Source organism: Thalassophryne amazonica, chromosome 23 (genome assembly GCF_902500255.1).
Source record: "Thalassophryne amazonica chromosome 23, fThaAma1.1, whole genome shotgun sequence".
Taxonomy (NCBI): Eukaryota; Metazoa; Chordata; class Actinopteri; order Batrachoidiformes; family Batrachoididae; genus Thalassophryne; species Thalassophryne amazonica.
This window is the reverse complement of record NC_047125.1, coordinates 4,925,541-4,948,165: the sequence shown is the minus strand read 5'-3', so window position 1 is coordinate 4,948,165 and position 22,625 is coordinate 4,925,541. Positions and strand designations below refer to the sequence as shown.

At 41.6% G+C, this 22,625-nt stretch overlaps 1 protein-coding gene and 1 long non-coding RNA gene across 2 annotated transcripts in view; one reads left to right on the top strand and one right to left on the bottom strand.

Annotated features, from left to right (window-relative positions):
* LOC117504818 overlaps positions 1 to 22,625 on the bottom strand; it is a 3,434,143-nt gene that overhangs the window by 961,358 nt on the left and 2,450,160 nt on the right. The gene's annotated exons all lie outside the window — the stretch shown is intronic.
* The window catches only part of LOC117504886, a 370,101-nt gene that overhangs the window by 218,852 nt on the left and 128,624 nt on the right, over positions 1 to 22,625 (top strand). Inside the window, exon 5 of the long non-coding RNA XR_004558945.1 lies at positions 19,795 to 19,807. This is a non-coding gene — a long non-coding RNA (uncharacterized LOC117504886). The remainder of the gene's footprint in view (positions 1 to 19,794; positions 19,808 to 22,625) is intronic.

Here is a 22,625-nt window from a genome sequence, read left to right as displayed (position 1 = left end):
ACACCTTCCAGGGGGAAGGTAGGAGGGGGTGCATTTCGTGGCACACTGGCTTGCCGTAAGATGCACCCCCCTAAAAAATATCCTTCTGTTAGTCTTAGCATGAAATTCTTTTAAGAGTACATTCATAGCACATATATTGATAGATACAGCAAATTTCATCAATGTGACACCTTCCAGGGGGGAGATAGGAGGGGATGCATTTCGTGGAAAAATGGCTTGCCATAAATGCACCCCCCTAAAAAATATCCTTCTGTTAGTGTTAGCATGAAATGCTTTTAAGAGTACATTCATAGCACAGATATTGATAGATACAGCAAATTTCATCAACGTGACACCTTCCAGGGGAAAGATAGGAGGGGGTGCATTTCGTGGCAAACTGGCTTGCCGTAAGATGCACCTCCCTAAAAAATATCCTTCTGTTAGTGTTAGCATGAAATGCTTTTAAGAGTACATTCATAGCACAGATATTGATAGATACAGCAAATTTCATCAACGTGACACCTTCCAGGGGGGAGACAGGAGGGGATGCATTTCGTGGAAAAATGGCTTGCCGTAAATGCCCCCCCCTAAAAAATATCCTTATGTTCGTCCCAGTGTGGAATGCTTTTAAGAGTACATTCATAGCACAGATATTGATAGATACAGCAAATTTCATCAACGTGACACCTTCGAGGGGGGAGATAGGAGGGGATGTATTTCGTGGAAAAATGGCTTGCTGTAAAATGCACCCCCCTAAAAAATATCCTTCTGTTAGTCTTACCATGAAATGCTTTTAAGAGTACATTCATAGCACAGATATTGATAGATACAGCAAATTTAATCAACGTGACACCTTCCAGGGGGGAGATAGGAGGGGGTGCATTTCGTGGCAAACTGGCTTTCCGTAAGATGCACCCCTCTAAAAAATATCCTTCTGTTCATCACAGTGTGGAATGCTTTTAAGAGTACATTTATAGCACAGATATTGATAGATACAGCAAATTTCATCAATGTGACACCTTCCAGGGGGGAGATAGGAGGGGGTGCATTTCGTGGAAAAATGGCTTGCCGTAAAATGCACCCCCCTAAAAAATAGCCTTCTGTTAGTCTTAGCATGAAATGCTTTTAAGAGTACATTCATAGCACAGATATTGATAGATACAGCAGATTTGATCAACATGACACCTTCCAGGGGGGAGATAGGAGGGGGTGCATTTCGTGGCAAACTGGCTTGCCGTAAGATGCGCCTCCCTAAAAAATATCCTTCTGTTAGTCTTAGCATGAAATGCTTTAAAGAGTACATTCATAGCACAGATATTGATAGATACAGCAAATTTCATCAACGTGACACCTTCCAGGGGGGAGACAGGAGGGGATGCATTTCGTGGAAAAATGGCTTGCCGTAAAATGCACCTCCCTAAAAAATATCCTTCTGTTAGTCTTACCATGAAATGCTTTTAAGAGTACATTCATAGCACAGATATTGATAGATACAGCAAATTTCATCAACGTGACACCTTCCAGGGGGGAGACAGGAGGGGATGCATTTCGTGGAAAAATGGCTTGCCGTAAATGCACCCCCCTAAAAAATATCCTTCTGTTAGTGTTAGCATGAAATGCTTTTAAGAGTACATTCATAGCACAGATATTGATAGATACAGCAAATTTCATCAACGTGACACCTTCCAGGGGAAAGATAGGAGGGGGTGCATTTTGTGGCAAACTGGCTTGCCGTAAGATGCACCTCCCTAAAAAATATCCTTCTGTTAGTGTTAGCATGAAATGCTTTTAAGAGTACATTCATAGCACAGATATTGATAGATACAGCAAATTTCATCAACGTGACACCTTCCAGGGGGGAGACAGGAGGGGATGCATTTCGTGGAAAAATGGCTTGCCGTAAAATGCACCTCCCTAAAAAATATCCTTCTGTTAGTCTTACCATGAAATGCTTTTAAGAGTACATTCATAGCACAGATATTGATAGATACAGCAAATTTCATCAACGTGACACCTTCCAGGGGGAGACAGGAGGGGATGCATTTCGTGGAAAAATGGCTTGCCGTAAATGCCCCCCCCTAAAAAATATCCTTATGTTCGTCCCAGTGTGGAATGCTTTTAAGAGTACATTTATAGCACAGATATTGATAGATACAGCAAATTTCATCAACGTGACACCTTCGAGGGGGGAGATAGGAGGGGATGTATTTCGTGGAAAAATGGCTTGCTGTAAAATGCACCCCCCTAAAAAATATCCTTCTGTTAGTCTTACCATGAAATGCTTTTAAGAGTACATTCATAGCACAGATATTGATAGATACAGCAAATTTAATCAACGTGACACCTTCCAGGGGGGAGATAGGAGGGGGTGCATTTCGTGGCAAACTGGCTTGCCGTAAGATGCACCCCTCTAAAAAATATCCTTCTGTTCATCACAGTGTGGAATGCTTTTAAGAGTACATTTATAGCACAGATATTGATAGATACAGCAAATTTCATCAATGTGACACCTTCCAGGGGGGAGATAGGAGGGGGTGCATTTCGTGGAAAAATGGCTTGCCATAAAATGCACCCCCCTAAAAAATAGCCTTCTGTTAGTCTTAGCATGAAATGCTTTTAAGAGTACATTCATAGCACAGATATTGATAGATACAGCAGATTTCATCAACATGACACCTTCCAGGGGGGAGATAGGAGGGGGTGCATTTCGTGGCAAACTGGCTTGCCGTAAGATGCGCCTCCCTAAAAAATATCCTTCTGTTAGTCTTAGCATGAAATGCTTTAAAGAGTACATTCATAGCACAGATATTGATAGATACAGCAAATTTCATCAACGTGACACCTTCCAGGGGGGAGACAGGAGGGGATGCATTTCGTGGAAAAATGGCTTGCTGTAAAATGCACCCCCCTAAAAAATATCCTTCTGTTAGTCTTACCATGAAATGCTTTTAAGAGTACATTCATAGCACAGATATTGATAGATACAGCAAATTTCATCAACGTGACACCTTCCAGGGGGAGACAGGAGGGGATGCATTTCGTGGAAAAATGGCTTGCCGTAAATGCCCCCCCCTAAAAAATATCCTTATGTTCGTCCCAGTGTGGAATGCTTTTAAGAGTACATTCATAGCACAGATATTGATAGATACAGCAAATTTCATCAACGTGACACCTTCGAGGGGGGAGATAGGAGGGGATGTATTTCGTGGAAAAATGGCTTGCTGTAAAATGCACCCCCCTAAAAAATATCCTTCTGTTAGTCTTACCATGAAATGCTTTTAAGAGTACATTCATAGCACAGATATTGATAGATACAGCAAATTTAATCAACGTGACACCTTCCAGGGGGGAGATAGGAGGGGGTGCATTTCGTGGCAAACTGGCTTTCCGTAAGATGCACCCCTCTAAAAAATATCCTTCTGTTCATCACAGTGTGGAATGCTTTTAAGAGTACATTTATAGCACAGATATTGATAGATACAGCAAATTTCATCAATGTGACACCTTCCAGGGGGGAGATAGGAGGGGGTGCATTTCGTGGAAAAATGGCTTGCCATAAAATGCACCCCCCTAAAAAATAGCCTTCTGTTAGTCTTAGCATGAAATGCTTTTAAGAGTACATTCATAGCACAGATATTGATAGATACAGCAGATTTCATCAACATGACACCTTCCAGGGGGGAGATAGGAGGGGGTGCATTTCGTGGCAAACTGGCTTGCCGTAAGATGCGCCTCCCTAAAAAATATCCTTCTGTTAGTCTTAGCATGAAATGCTTTAAAGAGTACATTCATAGCACAGATATTGATAGATACAGCAAATTTCATCAACGTGACACCTTCCAGGGGGGAGACAGGAGGGGATGCATTTCGTGGAAAAATGGCTTGCCGTAAAATGCACCTCCCTAAAAAATATCCTTCTGTTAGTCTTACCATGAAATTCTTTTAAGAGTACATTCATAGCACAGATATTGATAGATACAGCAAATTTCATCAACGTGACACCTTCCAGGGGGAGACAGGAGGGGATGCATTTCGTGGAAAAATGGCTTGCCGTAAATGCACCCCCCTAAAAAATATCCTTATGTTCGTCCCAGTGTGGAATGCTTTTAAGAGTACATTCATAGCACAGATATTGATAGATACAGCAAATTTCATCAACGTGACACCTTCGAGGGGGGAGATAGGAGGGGATGTATTTCGTGGAAAAATGGCTTGCTGTAAAATGCACCCCCCTAAAAAATATCCTTCTGTTAGTCTTACCATGAAATATTTTTAAGAGTACATTCATAGCACAGATATTGATAGATACAGCAAATTTAATCAATGTGACACCTTCCAGGGGGGAGATAGGAGGGGGTGCATTTCGTGGCAAACTGGCTTTCCGTAAGATGCACCCCTCTAAAAAATATCCTTCTGTTCATCACAGTGTGGAATGCTTTTAAGAGTACATTTATAGCACAGATATTGATAGATACAGCAAATTTCATCAACGTGACACCTTCCAGGGGGAAGGTAGGAGGGGGTGCATTTCGTGGAAAAATGGCTTGCCGTAAAATGCACCCCCCTAAAAAATATCCTTCTGTTAGTCTTAGCATGAAATGCTTTTAAGAGTACATTCATAGCACAGATATTGATAGATACAGCAAATTTCATCAACGTGACACCTTCCAGGGGGAAGGTAGGAGGGGGTGCATTTCGTGGCACACTGGCTTGCCGTAAGATGCACCCCCCTAAAAAATATCCTTCTGTTAGTCTTAGCATGAAATTCTTTTAAGAGTACATTCATAGCACATATATTGATAGATACAGCAAATTTCATCAATGTGACACCTTCCAGGGGGGAGATAGGAGGGGATGCATTTCATGGAAAAATGGCTTGCCATAAATGCACCCCCCCTAAAAAATATCCTTCTGTTAGTCTTAGCATGAAATGCTTTTAAGAGTATATTCATAGCACAGATATTGATAGATACAGCAAATTTAATCAACGTGACACCTTCCAGGGGAAAGATAGGAGGGGGTGCATTTTGTGGCAAACTGGCTTGCCGTAAGATGCACCTCCCTAAAAAATATCCTTCTGTTAGTGTTAGCATGAAATGCTTTTAAGAGTACATTCATAGCACAGATATTGATAGATACAGCAAATTTCATCAACGTGACACCTTCGAGGGGGGAGATAGGAGGGGATGTATTTCGTGGAAAAATGGCTTGCTGTAAAATGCACCCCCCTAAAAAATATCCTTCTGTTAGTCTTACCATGAAATGCTTTTAAGAGTACATTCATAGCACAGATATTGATAGATACAGCAAATTTAATCAACGTGACACCTTCCAGGGGGGAGATAGGAGGGGGTGCATTTCGTGGCAAACTGGCTTGCCGTAAGATGCACCCCTCTAAAAAATATCCTTCTGTTCATCACAGTGTGGAATGCTTTTAAGAGTACATTTATAGCACAGATATTGATAGATACAGCAAATTTCATCAATGTGACACCTTCCAGGGGGGAGATAGGAGGGGGTGCATTTCGTGGAAAAATGGCTTGCCATAAAATGCACCCCCCTAAAAAATAGCCTTCTGTTAGTCTTAGCATGAAATGCTTTTAAGAGTACATTCATAGCACAGATATTGATAGATACAGCAGATTTCATCAACATGACACCTTCCAGGGGGGAGATAGGAGGGGGTGCATTTCGTGGCAAACTGGCTTGCCGTAAGATGCGCCTCCCTAAAAAATATCCTTCTGTTAGTCTTAGCATGAAATGCTTTAAAGAGTACATTCATAGCACAGATATTGATAGATACAGCAAATTTCATCAACGTGACACCTTCCAGGGGGGAGACAGGAGGGGATGCATTTCGTGGAAAAATGGCTTGCTGTAAAATGCACCCCCCTAAAAAATATCCTTCTGTTAGTCTTACCATGAAATGCTTTTAAGAGTACATTCATAGCACAGATATTGATAGATACAGCAAATTTCATCAACGTGACACCTTCCAGGGGGAGACAGGAGGGGATGCATTTCGTGGAAAAATGGCTTGCCGTAAATGCCCCCCCCTAAAAAATATCCTTATGTTCGTCCCAGTGTGGAATGCTTTTAAGAGTACATTCATAGCACAGATATTGATAGATACAGCAAATTTCATCAACGTGACACCTTCGAGGGGGGAGATAGGAGGGGATGTATTTCGTGGAAAAATGGCTTGCTGTAAAATGCACCCCCCTAAAAAATATCCTTCTGTTAGTCTTACCATGAAATGCTTTTAAGAGTACATTCATAGCACAGATATTGATAGATACAGCAAATTTAATCAACGTGACACCTTCCAGGGGGGAGATAGGAGGGGGTGCATTTCGTGGCAAACTGGCTTTCCGTAAGATGCACCCCTCTAAAAAATATCCTTCTGTTCATCACAGTGTGGAATGCTTTTAAGAGTACATTTATAGCACAGATATTGATAGATACAGCAAATTTCATCAATGTGACACCTTCCAGGGGGGAGATAGGAGGGGGTGCATTTCGTGGAAAAATGGCTTGCCATAAAATGCACCCCCCTAAAAAATAGCCTTCTGTTAGTCTTAGCATGAAATGCTTTTAAGAGTACATTCATAGCACAGATATTGATAGATACAGCAGATTTCATCAACATGACACCTTCCAGGGGGGAGATAGGAGGGGGTGCATTTCGTGGCAAACTGGCTTGCCGTAAGATGCGCCTCCCTAAAAAATATCCTTCTGTTAGTCTTAGCATGAAATGCTTTAAAGAGTACATTCATAGCACAGATATTGATAGATACAGCAAATTTCATCAACGTGACACCTTCCAGGGGGGAGACAGGAGGGGATGCATTTCGTGGAAAAATGGCTTGCCGTAAAATGCACCTCCCTAAAAAATATCCTTCTGTTAGTCTTACCATGAAATTCTTTTAAGAGTACATTCATAGCACAGATATTGATAGATACAGCAAATTTCATCAACGTGACACCTTCCAGGGGGAGACAGGAGGGGATGCATTTCGTGGAAAAATGGCTTGCCGTAAATGCACCCCCCTAAAAAATATCCTTATGTTCGTCCCAGTGTGGAATGCTTTTAAGAGTACATTCATAGCACAGATATTGATAGATACAGCAAATTTCATCAACGTGACACCTTCGAGGGGGGAGATAGGAGGGGATGTATTTCGTGGAAAAATGGCTTGCTGTAAAATGCACCCCCCTAAAAAATATCCTTCTGTTAGTCTTACCATGAAATATTTTTAAGAGTACATTCATAGCACAGATATTGATAGATACAGCAAATTTAATCAATGTGACACCTTCCAGGGGGGAGATAGGAGGGGGTGCATTTCGTGGCAAACTGGCTTTCCGTAAGATGCACCCCTCTAAAAAATATCCTTCTGTTCATCACAGTGTGGAATGCTTTTAAGAGTACATTTATAGCACAGATATTGATAGATACAGCAAATTTCATCAACGTGACACCTTCCAGGGGGAAGGTAGGAGGGGGTGCATTTCGTGGAAAAATGGCTTGCCGTAAAATGCACCCCCCTAACAAATATCCTTCTGTTAGTCTTAGCATGAAATGCTTTTAAGAGTACATTCATAGCACAGATATTGATAGATACAGCAAATGTCATCAACGTGACACCTTCCAGGGGGAAGGTAGGAGGGGGTGCATTTCGTGGCACACTGGCTTGCCGTAAGATGCACCCCCCTAAAAAATATCCTTCTGTTAGTCTTAGCATGAAATTCTTTTAAGAGTACATTCATAGCACATATATTGATAGATACAGCAAATTTCATCAATGTGACACCTTCCAGGGGGGAGATAGGAGGGGATGCATTTCATGGAAAAATGGCTTGCCATAAATGCACCCCCCCTAAAAAATATCCTTCTGTTAGTCTTAGCATGAAATGCTTTTAAGAGTATATTCATAGCACAGATATTGATAGATACAGCAAATTTAATCAACGTGACACCTTCCAGGGGAAAGATAGGAGGGGGTGCATTTTGTGGCAAACTGGCTTGCCGTAAGATGCACCTCCCTAAAAAATATCCTTCTGTTAGTGTTAGCATGAAATGCTTTTAAGAGTACATTCATAGCACAGATATTGATAGATACAGCAAATTTCATCAACGTGACACCTTCGAGGGGGGAGATAGGAGGGGATGTATTTCGTGGAAAAATGGCTTGCTGTAAAATGCACCCCCCTAAAAAATATCCTTCTGTTAGTCTTACCATGAAATGCTTTTAAGAGTACATTCATAGCACAGATATTGATAGATACAGCAAATTTAATCAACGTGACACCTTCCAGGGGGGAGATAGGAGGGGGTGCATTTCGTGGCAAACTGGCTTGCCGTAAGATGCACCCCTCTAAAAAATATCCTTCTGTTCATCACAGTGTGGAATGCTTTTAAGAGTACATTTATAGCACAGATATTGATAGATACAGCAAATTTCATCAATGTGACACCTTCCAGGGGGGAGATAGGAGGGGGTGCATTTCGTGGAAAAATGGCTTGCCATAAAATGCACCCCCCTAAAAAATAGCCTTCTGTTAGTCTTAGCATGAAATGCTTTTAAGAGTACATTCATAGCACAGATATTGATAGATACAGCAGATTTCATCAACATGACACCTTCCAGGGGGGAGATAGGAGGGGGTGCATTTCGTGGCAAACTGGCTTGCCGTAAGATGCGCCTCCCTAAAAAATATCCTTCTGTTAGTCTTAGCATGAAATGCTTTAAAGAGTACATTCATAGCACAGATATTGATAGATACAGCAAATTTCATCAACGTGACACCTTCCAGGGGGGAGACAGGAGGGGATGCATTTCGTGGAAAAATGGCTTGCTGTAAAATGCACCCCCCTAAAAAATATCCTTCTGTTAGTCTTACCATGAAATGCTTTTAAGAGTACATTCATAGCACAGATATTGATAGATACAGCAAATTTCATCAACGTGACACCTTCCAGGGGGAGACAGGAGGGGATGCATTTCGTGGAAAAATGGCTTGCCGTAAATGCCCCCCCCTAAAAAATATCCTTATGTTCGTCCCAGTGTGGAATGCTTTTAAGAGTACATTCATAGCACAGATATTGATAGATACAGCAAATTTCATCAACGTGACACCTTCGAGGGGGGAGATAGGAGGGGATGTATTTCGTGGAAAAATGGCTTGCTGTAAAATGCACCCCCCTAAAAAATATCCTTCTGTTAGTCTTACCATGAAATGCTTTTAAGAGTACATTCATAGCACAGATATTGATAGATACAGCAAATTTAATCAACGTGACACCTTCCAGGGGGGAGATAGGAGGGGGTGCATTTCGTGGCAAACTGGCTTTCCGTAAGATGCACCCCTCTAAAAAATATCCTTCTGTTCATCACAGTGTGGAATGCTTTTAAGAGTACATTTATAGCACAGATATTGATAGATACAGCAAATTTCATCAACGTGACACCTTCCAGGGGGGAGATAGGAGGGGGTGCATTTCGTGGAAAAATGGCTTGCCATAAAATGCACCCCCCTAAAAAATAGCCTTCTGTTAGTCTTAGCATGAAATGCTTTTAAGAGTACATTCATAGCACAGATATTGATAGATACAGCAGATTTCATCAACATGACACCTTCCAGGGGGGAGATAGGAGGGGGTGCATTTCGTGGCAAACTGGCTTGCCGTAAGATGCGCCTCCCTAAAAAATATCCTTCTGTTAGTCTTAGCATGAAATGCTTTAAAGAGTACATTCATAGCACAGATATTGATAGATACAGCAAATTTCATCAACGTGACACCTTCCAGGGGGGAGACAGGAGGGGATGCATTTCGTGGAAAAATGGCTTGCCGTAAAATGCACCTCCCTAAAAAATATCCTTCTGTTAGTCTTACCATGAAATTCTTTTAAGAGTACATTCATAGCACAGATATTGATAGATACAGCAAATTTCATCAACGTGACACCTTCCAGGGGGAGACAGGAGGGGATGCATTTCGTGGAAAAATGGCTTGCCGTAAATGCACCCCCCTAAAAAATATCCTTATGTTCGTCCCAGTGTGGAATGCTTTTAAGAGTACATTCATAGCACAGATATTGATAGATACAGCAAATTTCATCAACGTGACACCTTCGAGGGGGGAGATAGGAGGGGATGTATTTCGTGGAAAAATGGCTTGCTGTAAAATGCACCCCCCTAAAAAATATCCTTCTGTTAGTCTTACCATGAAATATTTTTAAGAGTACATTCATAGCACAGATATTGATAGATACAGCAAATTTAATCAATGTGACACCTTCCAGGGGGGAGATAGGAGGGGGTGCATTTCGTGGCAAACTGGCTTTCCGTAAGATGCACCCCTCTAAAAAATATCCTTCTGTTCATCACAGTGTGGAATGCTTTTAAGAGTACATTTATAGCACAGATATTGATAGATACAGCAAATTTCATCAACGTGACACCTTCCAGGGGGAAGGTAGGAGGGGGTGCATTTCGTGGAAAAATGGCTTGCCGTAAAATGCACCCCCCTAACAAATATCCTTCTGTTAGTCTTAGCATGAAATGCTTTTAAGAGTACATTCATAGCACAGATATTGATAGATACAGCAAATGTCATCAACGTGACACCTTCCAGGGGGAAGGTAGGAGGGGGTGCATTTCGTGGCACACTGGCTTGCCGTAAGATGCACCCCCCTAAAAAATATCCTTCTGTTAGTCTTAGCATGAAATTCTTTTAAGAGTACATTCATAGCACATATATTGATAGATACAGCAAATTTCATCAATGTGACACCTTCCAGGGGGGAGATAGGAGGGGATGCATTTCATGGAAAAATGGCTTGCCATAAATGCACCCCCCCTAAAAAATATCCTTCTGTTAGTCTTAGCATGAAATGCTTTTAAGAGTATATTCATAGCACAGATATTGATAGATACAGCAAATTTAATCAACGTGACACCTTCCAGGGGAAAGATAGGAGGGGGTGCATTTTGTGGCAAACTGGCTTGCCGTAAGATGCACCTCCCTAAAAAATATCCTTCTGTTAGTGTTAGCATGAAATGCTTTTAAGAGTACATTCATAGCACAGATATTGATAGATACAGCAAATTTCATCAACGTGACACCTTCCAGGGGGGAGACAGGAGGGGATGCATTTCGTGGAAAAATGGCTTGCCGTAAAATGCACCTCCCTAAAAAATATCCTTCTGTTAGTCTTACCATGAAATGCTTTTAAGAGTACATTTATAGCACAGATATTGATAGATACAGCAAATTTCATCAACGTGACACCTTCCAGGGGGAGACAGGAGGGGATGCATTTCATGGAAAAATGGCTTGCCGTAAATGCCCCCCCCTAAAAAATATCCTTATGTTCGTCCCAGTGTGGAATGCTTTTAAGAGTACATTCATAGCACAGATATTGATAGATACAGCAAATTTCATCAACGTGACACCTTCGAGGGGGGAGATAGGAGGGGATGTATTTTGTGGAAAAATGGCTTGCTGTAAAATGCACCCCCCTAAAAAATATCCTTCTGTTAGTCTTAGCATGAAATTCTTTTAAGAGTACATTCATAGCACATATATTGATAGATACAGCAAATTTCATCAATGTGACACCTTCCAGGGGGGAGATAGGAGGGGGTGCATTTCGTGGAAAAATGGCTTGCCGTAAAATGCACCCCCCTAAAAAATAGCCTTCTGTTAGTCTTAGCATGAAATGCTTTTAAGAGTACATTCATAGCACAGATATTGATAGATACAGCAGATTTCATCAACATGACACCTTCCAGGGGGGAGATAGGAGGGGGTGCATTTCGTGGCAAACTGGCTTGCCGTAAGATGTGCCTCCCTAAAAAATATCCTTCTGTTAGTCTTAGCATGAAATGCTTTAAAGAGTACATTCATAGCACAGATATTGATAGATACAGCAAATTTCATCAACGTGACACCTTCCAGGGGGAGACAGGAGGGGATGCATTTCGTGGAAAAATGGCTTGCCGTAAAATGCACCTCCCTAAAAAATATCCTTCTGTTAGTCTTACCATGAAATGCTTTTAAGAGTACATTCATAGCACAGATATTGATAGATACAGCAAATTTCATCAACGTGACACCTTCCAGGGGGAGACAGGAGGGGATGCATTTCGTGGAAAAATGGCTTGCCGTAAATGCACCCCCCTAAAAAATATCCTTATGTTCGTCCCAGTGTGGAATGCTTTTAAGAGTACATTCATAGCACAGATATTGATAGATACAGCAAATTTCATCAACGTGACACCTTCGAGGGGGGAGATAGGAGGGGATGTATTTCGTGGAAAAATGGCTTGCTGTAAAATGCACCCCCCTAAAAAATATCCTTCTGTTAGTCTTACCATGAAATTCTTTTAAGAGTACATTCATAGCACAGATATTGATAGATACAGCAAATTTAATCAATGTGACACCTTCCAGGGGGGAGATAGGAGGGGGTGCATTTCGTGGCAAACTGGCTTTCCGTAAGATGCACCCCTCTAAAAAATATCCTTCTGTTCATCACAGTGTGGAATGCTTTTAAGAGTACATTTATAGCACAGATATTGATAGATACAGCAAATTTCATCAACGTGACACCTTCCAGGGGGAAGGTAGGAGGGGGTGCATTTCGTGGAAAAATGGCTTGCCGTAAAATGCACCCCCCTAAAAAATATCCTTCTGTTAGTCTTAGCATGAAATGCTTTTAAGAGTACATTCATAGCACAGATATTGATAGATACAGCAAATTTCATCAACGTGACACCTTCCAGGGGGAAGGTAGGAGGGGGTGCATTTCGTGGCACACTGGCTTGCCGTAAGATGCACCCCCCTAAAAAATATCCTTCTGTTAGTCTTAGCATGAAATTCTTTTAAGAGTACATTCATAGCACATATATTGATAGATACAGCAAATTTCATCAATGTGACACCTTCCAGGGGGGAGATAGGAGGGGATGCATTTCATGGAAAAATGGCTTGCCATAAATGCACCCCCCCTAAAAAATATCCTTCTGTTAGTCTTAGCATGAAATGCTTTTAAGAGTATATTCATAGCACAGACATTGATAGATACAGCAAATTTAATCACCGTGACACCTTCCAGGGGAAAGATAGGAGGGGGTGCATTTTGTGGCAAACTGGCTTGCCGTAAGATGCACCTCCCTAAAAAATATCCTTCTGTTAGTGTTAGCATGAAATGCTTTTAAGAGTACATTCATAGCACAGATATTGATAGATACAGCAAATTTCATCAACGTGACACCTTCCAGCGGGGAGACAGGAGGGGATGCATTTCGTGGAAAAATGGCTTGCCGTAAAATGCACCTCCCTAAAAAATATCCTTCTGTTAGTCTTACCATGAAATGCTTTTAAGAGTACATTCATAGCACAGATATTGATAGATACAGCAAATTTCATCAACGTGACACCTTCCAGGGGGAGACAGGAGGGGATGCATTTCGTGGAAAAATGGCTTGCCGTAAATGCACCCCCCTAAAAAATATCCTTCTGTTCGTCCCAGTGTGGAATGCTTTTAAGAGTACATTCATAGCACAGATATTGATAGATACAGCAAATTTCATCAACGTGACACCTTCCAGGGGGGAGATAGGAAGGGATGCATTTCGTGGCAAACTGGCTTGCCGTAAGATGCACCCCCCTAAAAATTACCCTTCTGTTAGTCTTACCATGAAATGCTTTTAAGAGTACATTCATAGCACAGATATTGATAGATACAGCAAATTTAATCAACGTGACACCTTCCAGGGGGGAGATAGGAGGGGGTGCATTTCGTGGCAAACTGGCTTTCCGTAAGATGCACCCCTCTAAAAAATATCCTTCTGTTCATCACAGTGTGGAATGCTTTTAAGAGTACATTCATAGCACAGATATTGATAGATACAGCAAATTTCATCAATGTGACACCTTCCAGGGGGGAGATAGGACGGGGTGCATTTTGTGGCAAACTGGCTTGCCGTAAGATGCACCCCCCTAAAAAATATCCTTCTGTTAGTCTTACCATGAAATGCTTTTAAGAGTACATTCATAGCACAGATATTGATAGATACAGCAAATTTAATCAATGTGACACCTTCCAGGGGGGAGATAGGAGTGGATGCATTTCGTGGCAAACTGGCTTGCCTTAAGATGCACCCCCCTAAAAAATATACTTCTGTTAGTCTTAGCATGAAATGCTTTTAAGAGTACATCCATAGCACAGATATTGATAGATACAGCAAATTTCATCAACGTGACACCTTCCAGGGGGGAGATAGGAGGGGGTGCATTTTGTGGCAAACTGGCTTGCCGTAAGATGCACCTCCCTAAAAAATATCCTTCTGTTAGTCTTAGCATGAAATGCTTTTAAGAGTATATTCATAGCACAGATATTGATAGATACAGCAAATTTCATCAATGTGACACCTTCCAGGGGGGAGACAGGAGGGGACGCATTTCGTGTTAAAATGGCTTGCCGTAAAATGCACCCCCCTAAAAAATATCCTTCTGTTAGTCTTACCATGAAATGCTTTTAAGAGTACATTCATAGCACAGATATTGATAGATACAGCAAATTTCATCAACGTGACACCTTCCAGGGGGAGATAGGAGGGGATGCATTTCACGGAAAAATGGCTTGCCGTAAGATGCACCCCAATTTTTTATTCAAACATTTTCCTGAAAATTTAACTGAAAATACCAGTTTTAACCACTGAACCCAAACAAATGGTTCATTGTTGTACATCAGTAAGTACTGAGGATAGAGAGCTGAAATTACCCAGAGATCCAAGTTTCTAGTCCATTATCACTTTTCCTTTCTGATCAGTATTTTCTAATTTGTCCCTCATGATTTGACCCGTGTGTCCAACCCGATCTCACACCAAGTTCTTGATGACATCATAAAAAGTGATTTAATCCATTAGTTCGTGATCATGCCACAACATACAATATTTTCATGATACCATGAAAATGTACTGTATTCACGTGATGGTATCAATAAATTTGGGGTGACACAGTGGGCAAATTGGGGTGAGGGTTAAAAGTAGTCAGGGAGGAGGGAACGTGTGATGAAAATGTAATACACTTTGTGACAGTATCTTAAAAAAAGTGAGACTGGACTCATCAAATCATCATGAGTGAAGAAACAAATTTAACAGAATGTAAAGAATCACAGCTGAATACCTGCCATTTAATATGATGTCATATAGTCAAGAAATGGTGTGCATTCTGGGAAATATTTGACACCAAATATGAGATTACACTGGTCAAAAAAAAAAAAAAAAATTTTTTCTTTCATGAACTGTTTTAGTGTTATTTTGTGAATCTGAGCTCAGATTTCCTCAATCCTAATTGCATAAAAGCAGCTTCAAAAGCACAGTTTTAAACCAGGTTCACAAAATGTGAACAAGAGCCGTGATATCGTTTATGGTGCCAAAGACGTGCGAGACTGCAGCTTCTGCGTCAATGCTTGACACGAGAAATATGTCTTCATATTTCAAAAACTAACACCAGATTTGGATTCAGTGCCCCCAAATGACCCAAAATCTGTTGAAAAACTCTGCAAGAAAATGTGTTGACCAGTGAAATTGATTATCTTGTTTTCTGATCTTTAATTGTGTTTGTGCTGTTTTTCTGTCAGGATCCATCAGAGTCCAGACTCATCTGGACCTGAACCCAGCTGTGTGTCCCTGAATTGGCCTTGATTTTAAACGGAGGTATTTATATGATGGACAGTAAAGTAAACTGTAATCTGTTGTAAAGATATTTAGTTATTTGTCCTTTCAAACATTATTGATGATCATTTTTTCTTATCTTTAATTCTGTTTCTGTGCTGTTTTTCTGTCAGGATCCATCAGAGTCTAGACTCGTCTGTACTTGGACCAGGCTGTGTGTCCCTGAACAGTGACTGGTCCATGGATCATCCTCCTCTTTTTAAAGGACAGCATCCCTCTGCTCCATAAAAGTCAAAATTAATATTCCGTTATTTCTGTTTTTAAAAATATATTTTTATATATAAAACGAAAGGGATGAGCGCCATTTCCTGAATGAAACCGAAGCGGACAAACAAATTACACAAGCTGTGATTGGTCAGAAATTTAAGCTCGGCTCTAGTGAAGCAGTTTGACACGTGTGGTTTGAGCACAGAGTCAAGACATCAGCTTCGTGCACCACATGCGTTTTAGTACGGAATTTGAAATTTATTTTCTCCGTTGTAATCAAAGTTAAACACACTACAATTGATATAATGAATAAGACATTGTTTTATAATAAAGTGGAATGGAGACAAGAGGAAAAAAAAAACCTTTGTGATCGACATGTGAAGCCGAACACATTTCAGTGTCTGGTTAAGAAATGATTCGATCCACCGACATCAGTAGCCTTTTTGCTTAACGATTCCCTTATGAGTCCTTCAGTTTGCTTCCCTCAAAGCCTTTAAATTTGTCAATCATGAGTCAACTTTGTGCAGATTAAAGTCACTGACTGACACTCTTGTCTTGTTGGGAGAATCGTCCTCTGTTCCACACCGGAGTTTTACGCGATGGTTCTCTGGCGTGAGCTGCACTGACGAAGGTAAATGAAATGGTAATAATAATAATAATAAAGATAACCTCTGTTCTGTAAGACTGCACAGCTCCAAACACGGTGCGACTCGCTGCCGATTAACGTTAGAAAGATAGATTTTGATCAGAATTAGTGACTTCACAGCAAATCGCTGTTTAAATCAAATGACGCCGTATCCCCAAAGAGACTTTGTGCCTTCGGTGCTCATGTTGTACCGCTTCACCGCGCAATCCGTCAAATGCCAAAAAAAAAAAAAAAAAAATTTCTCACCAGCACCCGTGTGTGCTTTATACTGCTTTTATAAATTTTATTTCAATATCTGCATGAAGTGTGGTGTTGTGTGTAACTGAACTTTTTAAGACTTCAGTTAAATGTATGTTTTTGTTGTTGTTGTTTTTTTTGTTGTTTTTTTTTGTTTTGTTTTTGCATATTTTCATCTTTTTTTTTTTTTTTTTCTTTGCCTTTATCCCAAATTGACATCCTAAACATAACGTCAAAACCTTTGTTGGTGAAGGTTATGTTTTCACCCCCGTTTGTTTGTTTTTGTTTGTTTGCTTGTGAACAGCCTGGAGCCCACAATTTGTCATATCTCATTATGAATTTGTGACTGAAGATTCGTATCCTGATAGAAGAACAGATTCAGTTTTCAAGGTCAAAGTCAGGAAAAATCTTGGAAAATTCCCTATCCTTTAACATTGAGTGAATATTCAAGAATTCATAACTCTGTCAAAAAGGTCAAATTTCTTTTCATATTTGACAAAGTTTGATTTGGATCTGATCCATATTACAGATTTTGTGGCCATTAAAATATTCAAAACCCAATTTCACGTATATTTTACATTATATCTTAATCAAACGTGCCTCAATCACTCATATTTGAAAGTGATGTGCAGACTGACACTCACTATCACCTGACAAACTTTGATCTGAATCTGATGCAGACTGTGGATTTTGTGGACATTTGAATTTAATATTGAAAAACTTTGTCACAACCGCCCACAGAACTGTAACAGCATCAACAGTCCTGTTGTTGATCTTTGGTCTGCTCCTGGATGTTCATGGTCACCACAGCTGATCCATTTAAGATCTGCTCTGGGATTTGGCACAAGTTTTACACTGGATGCCCTTCCTGATGTAACGCCAGTGTAACCTGGAGAAACACACACAGATCCTGGTCTTCATCTAATCCGGACCCGCTCTGCTGAGGGTCTGAGATCTGACCAGATCAGGCACAGAGCAGCTCGACTGTGCAGTGTCAACAGTTCTTGTCACAGATGAAATTTTGTCCGATGCTTCAAAATCCGTGATGGTTTTGGATGTGGAAGCTCCACACAAATACCTGAAAACCCTTCCTGATCTGTGACCTGACAAACTGATGGTCTTTAGAATTTGGACAAATCTGCACATATCTGATGGTGAGTCCAGCTGGATTCAGTCCAACAGTGATGGAAAACCACAAAATCTTGGAGGCCAACAGTTTGATTGTTTTTGTTACATTTGGCTCCATCTGCTGGCTGAAAGTGGGCATGTTCATGAATGGCGTCCATTATTCACAAGAAATAAAATTAATTCCACAAAAGAATGACATGTGACAGATAAGAGACCTTTGAAGTGATGGCGACAAATGCGCTCCTTTGTGCTTCCCAGTGTTTTCCTGTGACTCGAGTGTCTCCTGTTGGTTCTCTGAACCACCGTTTTCTCCTCCCACAATCCTCTGGATGTCTGAACGTTCTGGCCTGTTTGTCTGTGTCCCTGTTTGCACCTCTGTTCAATCAACTCAATCAATCAACTTTTTTCTTATATAGCGCCAAATCACAACAAACAGTTGCCCCAAGGCGCTCCATATTGTAAGGCAAGGCCATACAATAATTATGAAAAACCCCAACGGTCAAAACGACCCCCTATGAGCAAGCACTTGGCAACAGTGGGAAGGAAAAACTCCCTTTTAACAGGAAGAAACCTCCAGCAGAACCAGGCTCAGGGAGGGGCAGTCTTCTGCTGAGACTGGTTGGGGCTGAGGGAAAGAACCAGGAAAAGACATGCCGTGAAGGGGGGCAGAGATCGATCACTAATGATTAAATACAGAGTGATGCATACGGAGCAAAAAGAGAAAGAAACAGTGCATCATGGGAACCCCCCACAATCTACGTCTAAAGCAGCATAACCAAGGGATGGTCCAGGGTCACCTGATCCAGCCCTAACTATAAGCCTTAGCGAAAAGGAAAGTTTTAAGCCTAATCTTAAAAGTAGAGAGGGTGTCTGTCTCCCTGATCCGAATTGGGAGCTGGTTCCACAGGAGAGGAGCCTGAAAGCTGAAGGCTCTGCCTCCCATTCTACTCTTACAAACCCTAGGAACTACAAGTAAGCCCGCAGTCTGAGAGCGAAGCGCTCTAATGGGGTAATATGGTACTACGAGGTCCCTAAGATAAGATGGGACCTGATTATTCAAAACCTTATAAGTAAGAAGAAGAATTTTAAATTCTATTCTAGAATTAACAGGAAGCCAATGAAGAGAGGCCAACACGGGTGAGATATGCTCTCTCCTGCTAGTCCCCGTCAGTACTCTAGCTGCAGCATTCTGAACCAACTGAAGGCTTTTTAGGGAACTTTTAGGACAACCTGATAATAATGAATTACAATAGTCCAGCCTAGAGGAAATAAATGCATGAATTAGTTTTTCAGCATCACTCTGAGACAAGACCTTTCTGATTTTAGAGATATTGCGTAAATGCAAAAAGGCAGTCCTACATATTTGTTTAATATGCGCTTTGAATGACATATCCTGATCAAAAATGACGCCAAGATTTCTCACAGTATTACTAGAGATCAGGGAAATGCCATCCAGAGTAACGATCTGGTTAGACACCATGCTTCTAAGATTTGTGGGGCCAAGTACAATAACTTCAGTTTTATCTGAGTTTAAAAGCAGGAAATTAGAGGTCATCCATGTCTTTATGTCTGTAAGACAATCCTGCAGTTTAGCTAATTGGTGTGTATCCTCTGGCTTCATGGATAGATAAAGCTGGGTATCATCTGCGTAACAATGAAAATTTAAGGAATACCGTCTAATAATACTGCCTAAGGAAAGCATGTATAAAGTGAATAAAATTGGTCCTGTTAACAATGAATTCCTTCCTGTTGTCTGTTTCAATCTTGATCGCTAAAATATTGTGTAAACATGGAGTATTTCGGTTGCAAGTTAGTTGTGCTAATGTCCAGGCTGGTCCTCGGGAGAGACTTGTCCTCCAGGTAGTCCAGTGTTCACAGTGACTGATGGCCAAACAGACAACCAGGAGGGGAAGTGCAGAGTCCCAACTAAACAGACCACATGAGTCAAATCCAGATCAGGCACTGAAATAGGACTTACTCCAGTTGTTCCCTGAACCTTGAGGAATGAGACGGTTGTTCCTGACCCTGTCAAAGTAATTTCTAATGACCAGTTCTCATCATCTCTGGGTGATCGTGGAATTCGTAGTCGTGAAAGAGTGAAAAATCTTGGTGTGATTTTAGGTCCAACATTGTCTTTGGACCTGCATATTCAAGAGGCGACCAAGATGGACTGTCTTCATGTCCACAGTATTTAAAGGACTCAACCGGTACTGGTGATGTCCAATGGTCCCATACTGATTCATGACTATAATCTGTTGTTTTGTGGTCTGATCAGTAAAAGTAGCTGTCCAGAAGACGGCAGCCATGTTTGAACCACAGTGAGGATGTTTGTGTTGTGTTCCACAGAGTGAAGCAGCAGAGTTCAGAGGTTCTCAGGGTTCCATCTGCTCAGCAGCATCACAGAGGCCTGAACCACATGTTTACAGTCTGACGTCCATCTGATGTCCTCATTGGACAGTTTGTTCATAATGTCTCCATGCTGCAGCAACAAACACTTTGATGATATTTATTCTCTCATTTATGTTCATCAGTGCATCATTCATGGATTCATCAACACTGACACACTGATTATTATTGTTGTTGTTTGTTTTTTTACATAATTCAGAAAAATTATGATTTAAAGGATTTAACTTTTCAGTCTGTTTTTAATTGAACTGGATTTTCTGAACAAAATCCAGAGAATCTCACACAGTGAAAAATATAATGTGGAGACAAAATCCACACATGTAACAAAGTAATGAGTTTCTTCATCCATGTTGATGTTCTGCTGCAGAACATCGAGGAGAACATGGGGCTGTTTATGAAACGTGAGCTGAAGATGATCCAGAAGGTTCTCCTGAGAAATGATGCAGAATACTTGGAGAGTCAGAGTGAGGATGAGGAGCAGAGGAGCATCCGACTGGTTTTCCTGGACCTCACAGTGACTTTCATGAGGAGAATGAATTATGAGGAGCTGTCTGACTGTCTGCAGAGCAGTAAGAGGACTTCTGTCCACATTTAACACAGACGCTAAATGACACGTGATGTTTGTCCGTTTGAAATATATTCATGAGTGAATTCTATCAGGGAAACAGGAAGTGATGTCATCATTCAGTAACTGATCTGTGCTGTTTGTTCTTTCAGGAACTCGTGCTGAAGTTTGTCGTCGTAAATTCAAATCTAAGGTGAAGCAGAAGTTTGAGTGTGTGTTTGAGGGGATCTCTAAAGCAGGAAAGACGACTCTTCTGAAGGAGATCTACACAGAGCTCTACATCACAGAGGGTGGGGCTTCAGAGGTCAACCAGGAACATGAGGTCAGACAGATTGAAGCAGCATCCAGGAAAACAGACTCACCACAAAGAACCATCACATGTGAAGACATCTTTAAAGTCTCAGCTGACACACAGCCACCAATCAGAACAGTGCTGACAAAGGGTGTGGCCGGCATCGGGAAAACAGTCAACACAGAAGTGGACTCTGGACTGGGCTGAAGGACGAATCAACCAGGACTTCCACTTCATATTTCCATTCACTTTCAGAGAGCTGAATGTGCTGAAAGAGAAGAAGTTCAGCTTGGTGGAACTTGTTCATCACTTCTTTCCTGAAACCAAAGAAGCAGGAATCTGCAGCTTCCAGCACTTCCAGGTCTTGATCATCTTGGACGGTCTGGATGAGTGTCGCCTCCCTCTGGACTTCCACAAGCAATGACATCCTGACTGATGTCACAGAGTCAAGCTCAGTGGATGTTCTGCTGACAAACCTCATCAGGAGGAACCTGTTTCCCTCTGCTCGCCTCTGGATCACCACACGGCCTGCAGCAGCCAATCAGATCCCTCCTTGAGTGTGTGGACATGGTGACAGAGGTCAGAGGCTTCACTGACCCTCAGAAGGAGGAGTATTTCAGGAAGAGATTCAGAGATGAGGAACAGTCCAGAAGAATCATCTCCCACGTGAAGACATCACAAAGCCTCCACATCATGTGTCACATCCCAGTCTTCTGCTGGATCACTGCTACAGTTCTGGAGGACGTGTTGGTCACCAGAGACACACCAGAGCTGCCAGAGACCCTGACTGAAATGTACATCTACTTCCTGGTGGTTCAGTCCAGAGTGAAGAAGGTCAAGTATGATGGAGGAGCTGAGACAGATCCACTGTGGAATCCAGAGAACAGGGAGATGATTGAGTCTCTGGGAAAACTGGCTTTTGAGTAGCTGCAGAAAGGGAACCTGATCTTCTATGAAGAGGACCTGACAGAGTGTGGCATCGATATCAGAGCAGCCTCAGTGTACTCAGGAGTCTTCACACAGATCTTTAAAGAGGAGAGAGGACTCTACCAGGACAAGGTCTTCTGCTTCATCCATCTGAGTCTTCAGGAGTTTCTGGCTGCACTTTATGTCCTTCTGACCTTCATCCAGTCTGGAGTTAATCTGCTGTCCAAAAAACAGACATCATCCAGAAGGTCTGAGACGTCTGAAGATAAACTTGAACTAACACGTCTCTATCAGAGTGCTGTGGACGAGGCCTTACAGAGTCCAAATGGACACCTGGACTTGTTCCTGCGCTTCCTTCTGGGTCTTTCCCTGCAGACCAATCAGACTCTCCTACGAGGCCTGATGACACAGACGGACAGAATCTCAGAGACCAATCAGGAAACAGTCTGGTTCATCAAGAAGAAGCTCGATGAGAATCTGTCTGCAGC